The following is a 6,000-nucleotide window of genomic DNA, read 5'->3' as shown; positions in this document are numbered from 1 at the left end:
GTTGAGGGGGGGTGGGGAGGAAGTTTTACATTTTTAGCAAATCCACAGTCTCAGAGAGGGCCTGGGAGGGGAGGGAAGAACAGATTTTGGGACCTAGACTGACTACCTCTTATCTTTATTTTGTGGGAAGTGGGCCTTTATCACCATGGACGTGTTTATTGTTAATTGAGGTGGAGGGGATGGGGGGGGGGGGGAAATCTGCCTGGAGGCCCCAAATGCTGCCTTTCCGTTCTTTAACAGAACAGAGGCTCTTAATTGGCTCTATCCTTTGAAAATGGATATTTAAGGGCAAAGTTATCTGGGAACATGTTCTTAGATAATGTTAGACATGCCTTCAAGTATATCTTGAAATAGTCGAATAACTTATTCAGCTACCTCCAAATATTAGGGTGAGCTGGATATGTGTTTCAGCTACCAGGAATGCCTCCAACACACCCACACTTATTCAGCTAAATCTTATCCAGATAATATCTTATCCAGCTAACTTTTATCTGGATAAGCAAGGGGGATGCTCAAAACTTGTAATTTAGCTGGGTGAGTTATCCGGCTAAATGGCTTTGAATATTGGCAACTTCATCTGTAAATTTTTGGGGGCATCTATAAGACCAATCAGAAATTAAATATGTCTGCTGGAGGTGAGATGAAAAGTTAATCGACTGTATAGAAGCCTAAAACTCATTCACTCATATTTCTATCTAAGCATTTCAGAATTGGCAGGATGGGAGGAGCTGATTAAGGTTTGAATTCAGAACCTAACTTTGCCTCACTTGGCAAAATTAAGTAAATTAGACCTACTAGCATGCAATTTGGAAATAAATCTTAACTGTTAAAGTAAATGTCTTTACTTCTAGCTGATCATCAGCAATTTGAGGCATGACTGCTGACTTTCAGCACTATGGCAGATAGCAGCAGCCAGAAATGTAACAACCAAGGAGTAAAAAAAATGTGGCAATTATCATTATCAACAGTCAGAGGTGTAATAATTAGCAGTCAGAAGTGTGACAGTTACAAGAAGCTAGAAGTGTATTAGCTGTCAGCAATCAGAAGTGTAATAGTTATTAACAGTTAAGAGTTGAACAGCCAACTGAAGTCAGAAAGTGTAAGTTATCAGCAGGCAGAAGTGGGAATGTTATTAGTAGTGAGAGATATATGAGTTGCTCTTTAAGACCTAAACAGCAAATGCAAGATCCAAGTCAAAGAAACACATTGCCTCCCCCATCATCTCCACAAGTTCCTTTGGAAAGCAGAAACAATTTGTTTTATTTCAACTTAGATAAGATCTGACTCACCTATGCAATAATATTGGTTAGTTTTTACAATGAAAAAAATATCCAAATTATCATAAAATAAAACAACCAATATCAATATTTGCTAATGAGGTGCAAAAATATTTTTAATATTTTTACATATTACCACACAATAACTTTTTAGCACTCTGTAAAAATCAATACTTTGTTATCTGGGCCTTACGGACTTAATTTTCAAAGTGACCGAGTGGGTTAGAATTGGCAACAAAGGGTAGCAGTAAATGGAGTTCACTCCAAGAAAACAGGGTTACCAGTGGTGTGCCATGGGGATTGGTCCTTGATCTGGTTCTGTACAATATTTTCATAATTGATATTGCAGAAGTGTTATTAGGAAAGGTTTGCCTTTTTGCAGAAGATACCAAAATCTGCAACAGGGTAGACACCATAAAAGGTGTGGAAAACATGAGGAAGGATCTAGTAAAAGTTTGAGGAACTATCTACAAATTGTCAGCTAAAATTCAATGCTAAAAAATGCAGGGTCATGCATTTGGGTTGAAAAAAAAAACCATAGGAGAAATACAATATAAGGGGTGAAGTTCTGTGCACACAACAAGAGCGGGATCTGAGGGTGATCGTATTTGATGAACTTAAGATGGCCTAACAGATGACAGAAAAAGCAAGAAGAATGGTTGGTTGCATAGAAACAAAGGAGAGGTGATTTATCCTCCAAATAAAGTTTTTGTGAGACCTCATTTAATGTATTGTGTACAATTCTGGAGACCATATCTTCAAAAGGATATAAACCAAATAGAGTCATCTCAGAGGGCAGTTATTAAAATGGTTAATGGTTTTCATCATAAAACATATGGTGACAGACTTAAAAATCTGAACATGTATAATCTGCAGGAAAGGAGGGAATTATAGAGACATTTAAATATTTCAAAGGAATGAATGCACAGGAGGCAGACTACTTTCAATGGAAAAAAGGCTCTGAGTCAAGGAGTCATGAGATGAGGGTGAAAATAATACAAGGAAATCTTTTTTTTTTTTTTTTTACAGAAATGGTGCTGGGTACATGGAGCAGCTTCTTGGATGTAGTGGAGACCAGAATAGTATCAGAATTCAAGAAAACATGGGACATGCATACAGGATCTCTAAGGGAAGGGACTATAAAGATGAACAGGAGATGTGGATGGGCAGACTAGATGGACCATATTTGCCATCATTTTCTATATATCTATGAAACCCTTTTTTATATCTGTAAGTGGTGTTTTGAAAAATAATCAAGTAAAAGTATACGTGTAACCTGATTTTGAGTATAATTTTGCACACACCGAGGAAATGCATTCTTAAGAAACATGTAGCGAATTTGGATCTGCTTCAGCTGCAGGAATATTCCAGGAATTTAATAAGACTGGACCAACTTATTTATGGTGCAGATATTTATTTACAGTTCTTCGAAGATAGTAGCTCACCTTGCACCAGGCATAATTAACAGATAAACGACCACCATCTGGGTATATTGTGAGGTTCTATCAGCTCCCTGGTGCTTCCCCAAGCTTTTCTAGGCCTGAGCTTTTATAGGCCTGGTAGGGTGAAGGGGACCTCCCTTCACCCAGAATCCCTTGCAGCATTCTACCTTAAGGAGGACGGGGTTAAAACCTTGAACTGGGCTCCTTAAGGTAGAATGAGGAAGTTGTCTGTACACTCCATCACACATCACCCCTCTAAAAAATTATCAAAGGGAGGTCTTCATAGCATCTTACTGTCTGTGTTGTGAGAGGGTATGGAAAACTTATGCAGACCCATGCCAGTGGATTCTTTTGTTGGTTGCCAGTATATATTTGTCATTGCAAATGATTGCAATCAGCAGTTGAATGTATTTTTTCTTAAGCAAAGACTGAAGTCTCAATTTTTTTCATTGACTATGTACAATACTCAGAACTTTAAACAGGCAAGAAACTGAAACAAGTCTATACCGACAATGAAAGTGAATTTATCACAGATTGAGAATATCATGGAGTATGGAATTCCTTATGAGAAGACAGTTCCATATTCACCATCCAAAAGGTAACTGCAGAATATGCTAATTGAACACTAATAAAAGCAACAAGAACACTGAGCTATTACAATTATTGGGGGAGTATTTTCTTTATGCTAAGCTGTGTTAGCTTCCACTTTAAACTGTACTGGCGTCCTCATATTGCACCAATTACTATTGGTTGTTTAGTACTTTATTTATTTACCCTACTGAGAGGAAATCCCATGGTACTCACACTTTTGAGTGTAGGATTTCAAACATTAGGCACCTAAACCCTTTAAAAAGTGAACTCAATAAATTTGAGGGTGTCAACAAAGTGTCCCTTACTCTATGTATCAGTGTCTTCTCAGATGCTGAAAGTATGAGATCAGAGAGAGTAGGAGTGTGTAACATTCCATGAAACACCCCAGTGGGAGGTTTCTTAAAAAAATGCTTTTATGCTAACTCATAAGCCCACTTTAGCTAGAGTTTTTTCATATAGTCCCTTCCAGGTAAGGTGGTTGAGGCTCAAGACTAGAGCCCTCAGGCCTTCCAGAGAAGGGAGATTTCTTGAGTTCCAAGGAGGATTATGAGATTCAGGGAACCAGGAGGTGAAGAATAATAAAAATATTCCTTGCATTTCAGTGAAGATTTTCCTTAAGGTTTGAAGAGTAGATTTCTGGTTGGAGTCAAAGAAAGGATGCCAGGCTGGGAGATTTACTTTTAGAGTTGCTGCTTGGAAGAAGTCAGTAGAAGCTCATTTGTTCAACTACAAGAACACAGAGATTTGCAATCCTGGAAGCAGGTGCCAATAAGAGAAAAGCCCAGGTATTTATACCTCTATAGGAGGCCCACCTAATTACTCGAGGTGAGGTTTAGGTATTAGTGTAGGAGTTAGTGGCCACTTTGACATTTAGAGTAAGACGTCTGAACAGAGCAGTACACTCTTGTGAAGATTTGATGTCCTTTGGAGTGAGGAAACTCACACAAAGATGAGATTTGTACAATGCTCTCTCAACCTAGCTTGATGGACTCTCTACCTTTTGCAGCAGTAACATTAATATTAGGGGGAGGGGAGGAGTCGGGGCAGAGTTATAGGGAGGAGTCAGTGGCGGCATCGCTGCCAGCAATAATGTTTTGAACATTATCGCCAGCAGTAGCATGGGGAATAGCACCACCTTTTACGGTGGCGCTATGCCCATGATAGCCTGCAGCCGGCTGCACCGCGGCAGGTAAAATCGCACCACCGTGATGCGATCGACTGCGGGCTATCGCCCGCCCGCCCCCTTTAGCACAGACTTCATCAGATTTATCCAGGTATGTAAGATAAAAAAGTGATATTTATCCGAATAAGTTTAAATTTGTCCATCTAAGTAGTGGAAAAGGCACTACTTAGCACTTTCATATTTGCACTTAGAATTTTAAAGGATATACAAATAGATTTTACTTCTGTTACTTAGATGCATTTACTCACCGAAAGTCGGCTTTTGCATGTGTAAGCCAGGGAATTTTATAAGATGCGCGCAGCAATGACATAGCCAGTTTTACCAACTAGTCTACCAGTTCACACAGTCTGTCTGCAACTCGTAAAGACTCTCCCAGCTGTTCAGCCTGAAGTCCCTCCATTTCACCCAGACCCTCCACCCAGTCATTTTTTCACTTTTACTAGATACTGAGCACGAGTAAATATATGCAAATAAAAGACTTACTTGTGTTACTTTTAGCAACTTACACATGTAAATGTAAATGTTGAACCCCTCCCCAGAATGTCCCTGACCCACCCCTTTTTTTTACACACACAAATGTACTCGTGGTCCCTGATTTACACGCGTATGTTGTGATTTTTATAACAGCATATACTTAAGTGTATGCAATTTTATGTGCACCTGTGCTATTTATTTACACACACATCTTTTGAAAATTCACCTGAGTGTAATATTGTAATATAGAGGAAGATAATGACTCTCATCTCATCATAGGCATCACAAGTATGTAAGATAGCCTAGACTTTTCTTAAGTCTTAGAGAGATCAGATACAGAATTGGCAGTTCGAGCCTCTTTAATGGTAAATTTTATACTTGAACATGACAGAGAGTGAATCATTATAGTTTCATCACATGAATGTACTTTTTGTAATATGCCAGTGTATGTGCACCCTGTGTAGTTTTTTCTGCTACCAGTCTGATCCAATCTGTTGCTCAGGTTCAGAACCAGGTGTGCATAGTAGGGAACCCCCCCCCCCCCCCCAATCCCCCAGCAAAAACACTTACCGTGAAGAAGAAGTAATTCAACGCTCTTCTGTGGCAGCATACAAGAATACTTTACTCAGGATATTAGGATAAAAAATATAAACATTATGGGGCAGATTTTCAAAGACTACGAGTGTAACATATGCGCGTAACCCAAGAAAATCTGCCCCTGAGCGCGCTGAGCCTATTTTGCATAGGCTCAGTGGCTCGCACAAGCCCCGGGATGTGCGTATGTCCTGGGGCTTGCAAAAAGGGGCGGATTTGTGGTGGTCTGGGGGCGTGGCTGGGGCGTGGTGGCAGTCCGGGGGCACTCCGGGGGCGGGGTCAAGTGCTCCGGCACTTTTTCAAAGGTAGGGGGAATTTAGTTAGGGCTGGGGGTGGGTTAAATATGGGAAAGGAGGGGAAGGTGGGGGGGGGGGGGGGGGGCCGGAGAAAAATTTCCCTCCAAGGCTGCTCCGATTTCCGATTTCGGAGCAGCCTTGGA

Source organism: Rhinatrema bivittatum, chromosome 2 (genome assembly GCF_901001135.1).
Source record: "Rhinatrema bivittatum chromosome 2, aRhiBiv1.1, whole genome shotgun sequence".
In the NCBI taxonomy this organism is placed as follows: Eukaryota; Metazoa; Chordata; class Amphibia; order Gymnophiona; family Rhinatrematidae; genus Rhinatrema; species Rhinatrema bivittatum.
This window is presented reverse-complemented; position numbering follows the sequence as displayed.